General features: G+C 40.7%; 1 non-coding gene across 1 annotated transcript; it reads right to left on the minus strand.

Annotated features, from left to right (window-relative positions):
• Positions 1–487: 487 nt before the first annotated feature.
• LOC127133024 (small nucleolar RNA R71) lies at positions 488–594 on the minus strand. Its single transcript, XR_007807023.1, has one exon. It is a non-coding gene; the product is annotated as a small nucleolar RNA R71 (small nucleolar RNA).
• Between the last annotated feature and the right edge of the window lie 8,437 nt (positions 595–9,031).

Here is a 9,031-nt window from a genome sequence, read left to right on the forward strand (position 1 = left end):
AGAGCGTTTCTTATACATGAGACGCCGAATACACGAATATCAACAAAAGTACGGTATTCCCGATATCTCCTTTCCTCCTAAATCAGAAGAAAAACCAAACATGGCTGAAGAAGGACCCCAGAATCGTCCTCTTAAATTCTACGCTACCCCGTCTCAACAAGAACCTCACAACAGCATTGTTGCCCCCGCTATAAATCGAAACGATTTCGAGCTGAAACCCTCATTATTATCAGCCGTCCAACAACATCAATTTGCTGGAAATCCTACGGAAGATCCTAATGAACACCTGACCAAGTTTGTGCAGTACGCCGATACTGTAAAGGCGAATGGTGTATCTCAAGATGCGATAAGACTGCGCCTCTTTCCTTTCTCACTAAGAGAAAGAGCTTGGGCTTGGTTGCAATCCTTGCCCTCCAACTTCATTACAACATGGGAAGAACTGAAGAACGTATTCTTATTCCAATACTTTCCGCCGAGCAAAACTGCTATGCTGAGAGCTCAAATCAATGGATTTCGACAAAAAGATGTGGAATCTCTCTACGAAACGTGGGAGAGATACAAGGACATGATGAGGATATGTCCACATCACGGTCTAGAAGACTGGGTGATCATTCACACATTTTATAATGGGCTTCTATATAACACAAGACTTACAATAGACGCTGCCGCGGGCGGTGCACTTATGGATAAGCCATACACCGAAGCCTATCAACTCATTAAAAACATGGCCCAAAACCATTGCCAATGGGGAGGTGAACGAACTCCAGTGGAAAAGTCCCAGACAAAGGGTGGAATGTACGAAATCAATAGCCTTGACCATGTTCATATAAAGGTAGATGCCCTTGTCCAAAAATTAGACAACTTGACCATACCACCCACAGCCACCGTGGCTGCTGTAACTCCAAACTGTGAGTTATGTGGAAACCCTGGACACACTGCACAAGAATGTCAAATATTAGCAGGAGTCCCAACCGATCAAGTGAACTACGCACAAGGAAATCCCTATTCAAATTCCTACAACCCAGGTTGGAAAAACCATCCTAATTTCTCGTATAAGAATAACAATGCCCTGTATGCACCTGGCCAAGCACCAGCTGTTCCGCCTGGATATCAAAAGCCAGCTAATAATGCTCCTAACATGCCTAGGAAGTCAAATCTCGAATTGATGATGGAAAGCTTCATAGCTACCCAAGCTCAAACAAACAAAGACTTCTTGAACCAAAACATACATACTAGTCAGCAACTTAAACAACTAGCGAACAAAGTAGACGCCTTAGCCACCCACAATAAAATGCTTGAAACACAGATTTCACAAGTGGCTCAACACCAAGCATCTACAGCCGCTCCAGCTGGAACATTTCCTGGACAGCCGCAACCTAATCCAAAGGGACATGCAAATGTCGTTATACTAAGGAGTGGAAAAGAAGTAGACAGACCCGTTGATCCAAGACTCCAAAACCCTGCCATGTACCAAAAACCTGATAAAACCTCAACTGAGCAGGTCAATGAACCAAAGGAAATAGAAGATAATACCCAGGAGGTCGAAGAGAAAGAGAAACCTTATGTGCCTCCACCTCCTTATAAACCACCCATTCCGTATCCTCAAAGACTCAAAAGTTCTAAAACTGCGAGTCAATTTAGGAAATTTTTTGAGCTTCTGAAGCAACTAAACATTACGATACCCTTTACAGAAGCCATCACACAAATGCCCTCATATGCAAAATTTCTTAAGGAAATCCTATCCAATAAGAAAAAGATTGAGGATGACGAAACAGTTACACTTACTACCGAGTGTAGCGCCATAATCCAGAACAACATGCCTCCCAAACTAAAGGACCCAGGTAGTATCTCTATACCCTATGTCATTGGAAAATTCGTCATAGACAAAGCTCTATGCGATCTAGGAGCCATCATTAGTGTAATGCCCTTAACCATCTGCAAAAGGCTCAGTATGGGAGAATTAAGACAGACCAAGATGTCTGTTCAATTAGCTGACCGCTCAATCAAATATCCTGTCGGTATACTAGAGAATGTCCCAGTTCGTGTAGGACAATTTTACATTCCTACCGATTTCATAATCATGGACATCAAAGAAGATTCCAGTACACCTATCATACTAGGAAGGCCATTCTTGGCTACCACCGGAGCAATAATAGACGTAAAGAGAGGTAAGCTGACATTCGAAGTTGGAGAGGAAAAGGTTGAATTCATCTTGACCCAATTCTTACAAGCGCCAGCTATAGACGATACCTGTTATCTGCTTGATGTCATAGATGAATGCGTGAGAGAGATGGATATGGAAGAAACCACATACTCTGAAATAATGAAAATCCAAATCCCTCCAATCTTTGAAGATAATAATTGGCATGAACCAATCCAAAACGAAAGTCTAAGCGAATGCTTAGCACTTACACCCGACCACATGCCATGCCCAAAGAAACCGGACTTGGAACTAAAAACACTACCAAAGAACCTAAGATACGAATTCCTAGACACTGAACTGAAAAGACCAGTAATAGTCAACGCTGACTTAGGACAGATGGAAACTGAGAAATTACTACATGTCCTAAGAAAATATCCAACAACGTTAGGATATAACATCGCCGATCTTGAAGGAATAAGTCCTTCTATATGTATGCATCGCATTATGCTGGAGGAAGATTGTAAAACCTCTAGAGAACACCAGAGAAGGATCAACCCAATCCTAAGTACCATAGTCAAGGATGAAGTAAAGAAACTTCTAGACGCTGGAATCATATACCCGATCTCCGATAGTCAATGGGTTAGCCCCGTTCATGTAGTACCCAAGAAAGGAGGTGTTACAGTTGTTGAGAACGAGAAGGGCGAGTCCATAGCACAAAGAATTGTGACCGGAAGTAGAATGTGCGTTGACTATAGAAAACTAAATAAAGCCACTCGTAAAGATCATTTCCCTCTACCCTTCATTGGCCAAATGCTTGAACGATTGGCTAAGCATTCTCACTTCTGCTATCTAGACGGTTATTCAGGATTCTTTCAAATCCCAATCCATCCTGACGACCAAGAAAAGACTACCTTCACATGCCCTTATGGTACATTCGCCTACCGACGAATGCCATTTGGCTTATGTAACGCTCCCGCAACATTTCAAAGATGCATGATGGCAATCTTCTCCGATTTTATAGACGACATCATGGAAGTCTTTATAGACAATTTTTCTGTTTGCGGGCAGAGTTTTGAAGGATGTCTATCTAACCTCGAAATGGTACTCGAAAGATGCGTGAAAGTAAACCTCGTTTTAAACTGGGAGAAATGCCATTTCATGGTTCAACAAGGAATTGTATTAGGTCACGTGGTATCTGACAGAGGAATTGAAGTGGACAAAGTTAAAATCGAAATTATAGAGAACCTTCAACCTCCGAAAACCGTATGATAAATACGAAGCTTTCTAGGACACGCCGGTTTTTACCGATGTTTTATTAAAGATTTCTCAAAAATGACGAAGCCACTTACATGGTTACTAATGAAAGACGCTGACTTCATATTTGATGAAAAATGCTTAACAGCGTTCAACCAACTAAAAACATCTTTAATCACCGCACCTATAATGCAACCACCTGACTGGAGATTACCATTTGAAATCATGTGCGATGCGAGTGATTACGTAGTAGGCGCAGTACTGGGACATAGGAAAGATAAGAAGCTTCATGCTATTTATTATGCGAGTAGAACACTTGATCCATCCCAAATGAACTACGCCACCACTGAAAAAGAACTTCTAGCCGTCGTGTTCGCTTTGGACAAATTCCGTTCCTACCTAGTAGGGGCAAAAATTATCATCTATACCGACCACGCCGCTTTTAGATATCTGTTAAGTAAAAAGGATGCCAAACCAAGACTTTTAAGATGGATCCTGCTCTTACAAGAATTTGATTTAGAAACAAAAGATAAGAAAGGTACTGAAAACGTAGTAGCAGACCACTTATCTCGTATCGAAGGGAACAAGCCTGAACAAATCCCAATTAATGACGATTTCCCTTACGAACGACTCATAGCTCAAATGGAAAGTGATATGTCTGAACTGACATTAAACGATACAGAAATAGAAGAATCCATGGAAGAAGTACACGCGAATGCAACTCTGCCATGGTATGCTGATTTTGTCAACTACCTAGCCGTCGGAGTACTTCCACCGGACCTATCTTATCAACAAAAGAAGAAGTTCTTTCACGATCTAAAACAGTATTACTGGGATGAACCTCTTCTCTTCAAAAGAGGGACCAGCGGTATTTTCCGTCGATGTGTTCCTGAGGACGAAATCGATGATATAATCTCCAATTTCCATTCCGCTCCCTATGGAGGGCATGCAAGTACCTCAAAGACCTGCACTAAGATCCTGCAATCCGGCCTCTTTTGGCCTACTTTATGGAAAGACGTCCATAACACGGTTATAAAATGCGACCGGTGCCAACGCACTGGCAACATCTCAAGACGCGATGAAATGCCACAAACAGGAATCTTAGAAGTAGAAGTCTTTGACGTATGGGGGATTGACTTCATGGGACCATTCCCAGCTTTTGGTAATAAATACATACTCGTTGCTGTCGACTATGTTTCAAAATGGATCGAGGCTGTAGACTCTCCAACAAATGACACACGAGTAGTGATCAAGTTATTCATGAACATTATCTTTCCCAGATTCGGTGTGCCAAAATTAGTAGTCAGTGACGGTGGCTCCCATATCGAATATATTTGGAAAACTCCTTCTGAAGTATGGAGTCTGACACCGTGTAGCAACACCGTATCATCCACAAACTAGAGGGCAAGTCGAAGTCTCGAATCGAGAAATAAAACAAATTCTTGAGAAGACCGTAGGAATATCCAGAAAAGACTGGTCATCCAAACTAAACAAAGCTTTGTGGGCCTACAGGACGGCTTACAAAACCCCGATAGGAACCACACCCTTCAAACTAGTTTATGGTAAATCATGCCACCTCCCTGTGGAATTGGAACAGAAAGCGTATTGGGCAATTAAAACCCTGAACATAAACTACACTTCCGCAAGCGAGAAATAAATTCTGGACATCCACGAATTAGAAGAGCTGAGATTGGACTCTTACGAGAATGCCAGGATCTACAAAGAACGAACCAAAAGATGGAATAACAAACGCATTTCTAGGAAGGAGTTTAAAGTCGGCGACATAGTGCTGCTATTTAATTCAAGACTTATACTTTTTCCAGGAAAACTCAAATCTCGGTGGTCTGGCCCTTTCGAGATCACCAAAGTTCTCACTAGTGGCGCGATAGAAATAAAAGGTAGAAATAGTGACCCTTTTGTAGTAAACGGGCAGCAACTAAAGCATTATCACAATATAGAAAACAGATACTATTCGAACAGTCTCAAACTCATAGAGCTTCCCGCTCAACCCCAAACCTAGTACAACGCGACACTACTGTCGAACTTGCGACATTAAACAAAGTGCTTAGTGGGAGACAACCCACCCTTTTCCCTTTTTGTTCTTTTTCTTACACTCTATTTTCCCTTCTTTGATTTTCTTCTTTATTTTGTTTGCTCCCCTCTTCTTGATTCTTTGCAGTCACTCTTGTTGCTTCTAGTAACTAACTTAGACATATTGGATATTGACAAACAGGAAAATTACTAACTAGTTAGTTAATTACTTTCATCATGCAACAACCAGAGACAGTTTTCAGAGGCAGAGTTCAACGCAGGCGGTATGATTATCTAGCCCAGAAGGATATGGCATTGACCATATATTATGATGGACCGACCATGGATAAATTAGGCATCCGAGATATAATCTTATTTATGTTTAACCAGCTTGGGTGGGAGAACGCAGCCATTAAGAGACGGTTTGTCACGTACCGTGAACTAACCTTAGAATTCCTGAGCTCCCTTGTATACATCCCTGAGCATGGTTACGGACTTAACAAAGGGTTGATATCCTTTAGGATATTTAGCATGGACTTCACCTACACCCGTCGAGACCTTGCTGACCTCCTAGGATTTCCTAGTGGCCCTTTCGTTTTTACTACCCGCCAGGAGGACCTTATCGATGACATTGACCTCGACGACTTTTGGGGTAGCATATCTGGAGAATCCAACCCTGAAATTCTGGCGTAGTCAGAATTCAGATGTTCTACTCCAAGTCATGACATCTGATCCAACATTGTAACTAATACAGCAAGACAGTTATACAAATTGAAACCCTGTATTAAAGCACGCTTTCACAATTGTCACGATATCTGCTACTATATTACCCTAGAATGGAAGAACACCTAGTTCTGTCCTTCTGGTACAAGGACACAGTAGAGATCAAACACCATACTTACTTCTGTTGTGTTTGCACAGTTACCAGCATGATATATCGATATTGATTTGAACATCACATGTTACTGTATTCCAGTTTGCTGGCCTAATACTCGTGTTTCCTAAACTAAAGGTCAAGCAAGTTAACCTAATTTCCACATGTTAGGGAGCTAACAAATAGGCTATTTGTTAGGTTCATTAATTGTAGGTTAGTTGTTATTTTCCTGGATTTTAGCTCAGCAGTTGGATTCCTAAAAAATAGCCTGAGAAAAATGCTGAAACAGAAAAACTAATTATCCTACAATTTAGCACAAGCTGTCAGGTGTGAATGTCACAACATTCAGTTTGACATCCAGAACATATACCTCATGCTGATTCTGTTATGTTCCTGAAAACAGACTGTGCTAACTTTGTTGTACTGTAAAAGACTAACCAGTCTCTACTTCAGTATCAGCCTACACGAACAACTGTCAAGACATCCAGTTTGACAGCTCCACTATGATTCTTTGGCCAGGTTTGTTATCCTCTTGAAGACCAGACTTAACTAAATCCTGAACTGAGATCAACATGCCTATTATTCCGTATATGCTGTCAATGATGAATGTCAAAACATTCTGATTGACATTCAACCAGAAGGCTATGTACCAGGTCTGTTAGTATCTTGATAAGCAGACTGAAATATCAGCTGAGTTATGGCAGAAGGATTATAACATGCAGAAGGAAAACAAACACAGTAAATTGTTAACCCAATTCGGTGCAACATCACCTACTCTGGGGGCATACCAAGCCAGGAAGAAGATCCACTATCAGCAGTATTAATTCAGAGTTAAACTCCCCCGTTTACAACTCTTCACTTAATCCCTACCCAATGCAATCTATACCTAGGAACTCCTAGATAGAAACCTCCAGTTTCCATTCCTATCACTACAAACCAATGTAATGTTAAATAACTTGAACTTACTTCACAGCTTCGTTCAAGCACATAATCACTCTTGCCTACAGGCTTTGAGTTACAAATACTCTCAGCTTTGAACACTGAGAAACACATGGTAACCTTCCCACGGGTTGGGAGGTTTATCTCACACACACCCCTAAATTTTCATTCTATGAGGCTTACAAAAACTAGGTTACAATATGCTATTTATAACCTAATCACCCAACTGGATTTGGGCCTTCAGAAATCGCAGCAAACTTCTTCTTTGCTGTTACAAACTCAGCAGAAACTTTCTACTACAAATAAGGTCTTCAAGATTTTAGTTCCTAAAATCTCTCCATATATATCTCCATATTTAGAGCCTATATATTCTGATTGAGTCTTTAAGACCTCCACATGGAAGTTAGGATATTCACCAAATATCCTCACTAATCCCAGAATATATACTGAATTACTTAATTCAGTTTTCTACACATGTGCGATGTCACAGGCATGATGTCGTGACATCGTACATGACATGTTGGTCCAGATGTTGAACTTCTTCAACCCAACATATTAAAACAACAGAGATGATTACATTATTTGTTTTCTAAGATTAATGCCAATCCTAAGGTATTAACAAACCCTAACCCAAATGAGATGCACTCACAAAAGATCCATAACCCTGCTATCCGATACTTTTATAAAATACTAGCCCACACCTTATTTGGTAAGGAAGAGAATAACACCTTAGTGTCCCGCGATGAACTTTTCATCTTGTTATGTGTCGATCAAGGTCGACACGGCAATATAGTGACATTCATGATGGAAAGATTTGTCCACCTTGCTAAGAATAACCGTACCCCAATAATCATAGGTGGCCTAGTAACCATGATAGCAGACGCCATAGGACTTGTACGCCCACTTTATGAGCTTGTACCTCTTGGAAACATCCGTCCAATGGATATCGAATTTTGCTTTAACCGCAGAATCATAGGAAACATTGGGACGGATACCTTTGATTATCTAATCAGTAACGAAGTGGTTCGACTATTCACCTTGCCAAACCATGAGAAAACGAGTGTTCACAACCGAGATAACTGGCTCTACGACTTAGAGGAACACCCTATTGATCCACCTTCACCTCCTGCGACCCCACCTAAATATGAATGTATCAATGACCCTATCCTAATGGAAGAATCTGACCCTGAAACACCTCCTAACTATTATAACATTGCTGAACCGGTTCCTCTATCTTATGCTGACAATCATGCCATGCTCATCACACGTCTGAATGCTTTCCAAGCTGACATCACCATTGTGAAAGAAGAGATAAAGCTCATATGCTTTGATGTCCTAGGCCTGATGGATATAACCGTTGAGCAGTTTCATTATCTGAACGAAGTTGTCGCTGCATTGGGACAAAAACGTGGCTAATACTACTAACCACTGATTTCTCCTACTCGCACTAAGCAATGAGGACACTGCTTTGTTTTGTATGGGGAGGGAGCACATTTATTTATTTCATTACTTTTGTTCTATTGCTTTTGTTTTCTATGTTATCGCTACAATTTTTTTTCCTATGTTACATTTAATTTCAATTTATTAATTCAATTGCTATTCATTTATTTATGCTTATTTCATTTATCTATTTATTTTTTGCATTTATGCTGTTAAAGTTCAATGCTTAGTTATCATTTATGCTATTATCAAATGCTACTGCAACCTGTGTTAGAGATTTTTTTTGAAATTCAGCGTGTGACGACCGTCACTATAGGGTGACGTCCGTCTCACAGACGTGACGACCGTCA

This window comes from Lathyrus oleraceus, chromosome 3, assembly GCF_024323335.1.
Source record: "Lathyrus oleraceus cultivar Zhongwan6 chromosome 3, CAAS_Psat_ZW6_1.0, whole genome shotgun sequence".
Classification (NCBI taxonomy): domain Eukaryota; kingdom Viridiplantae; phylum Streptophyta; class Magnoliopsida; order Fabales; family Fabaceae; genus Lathyrus; species Lathyrus oleraceus.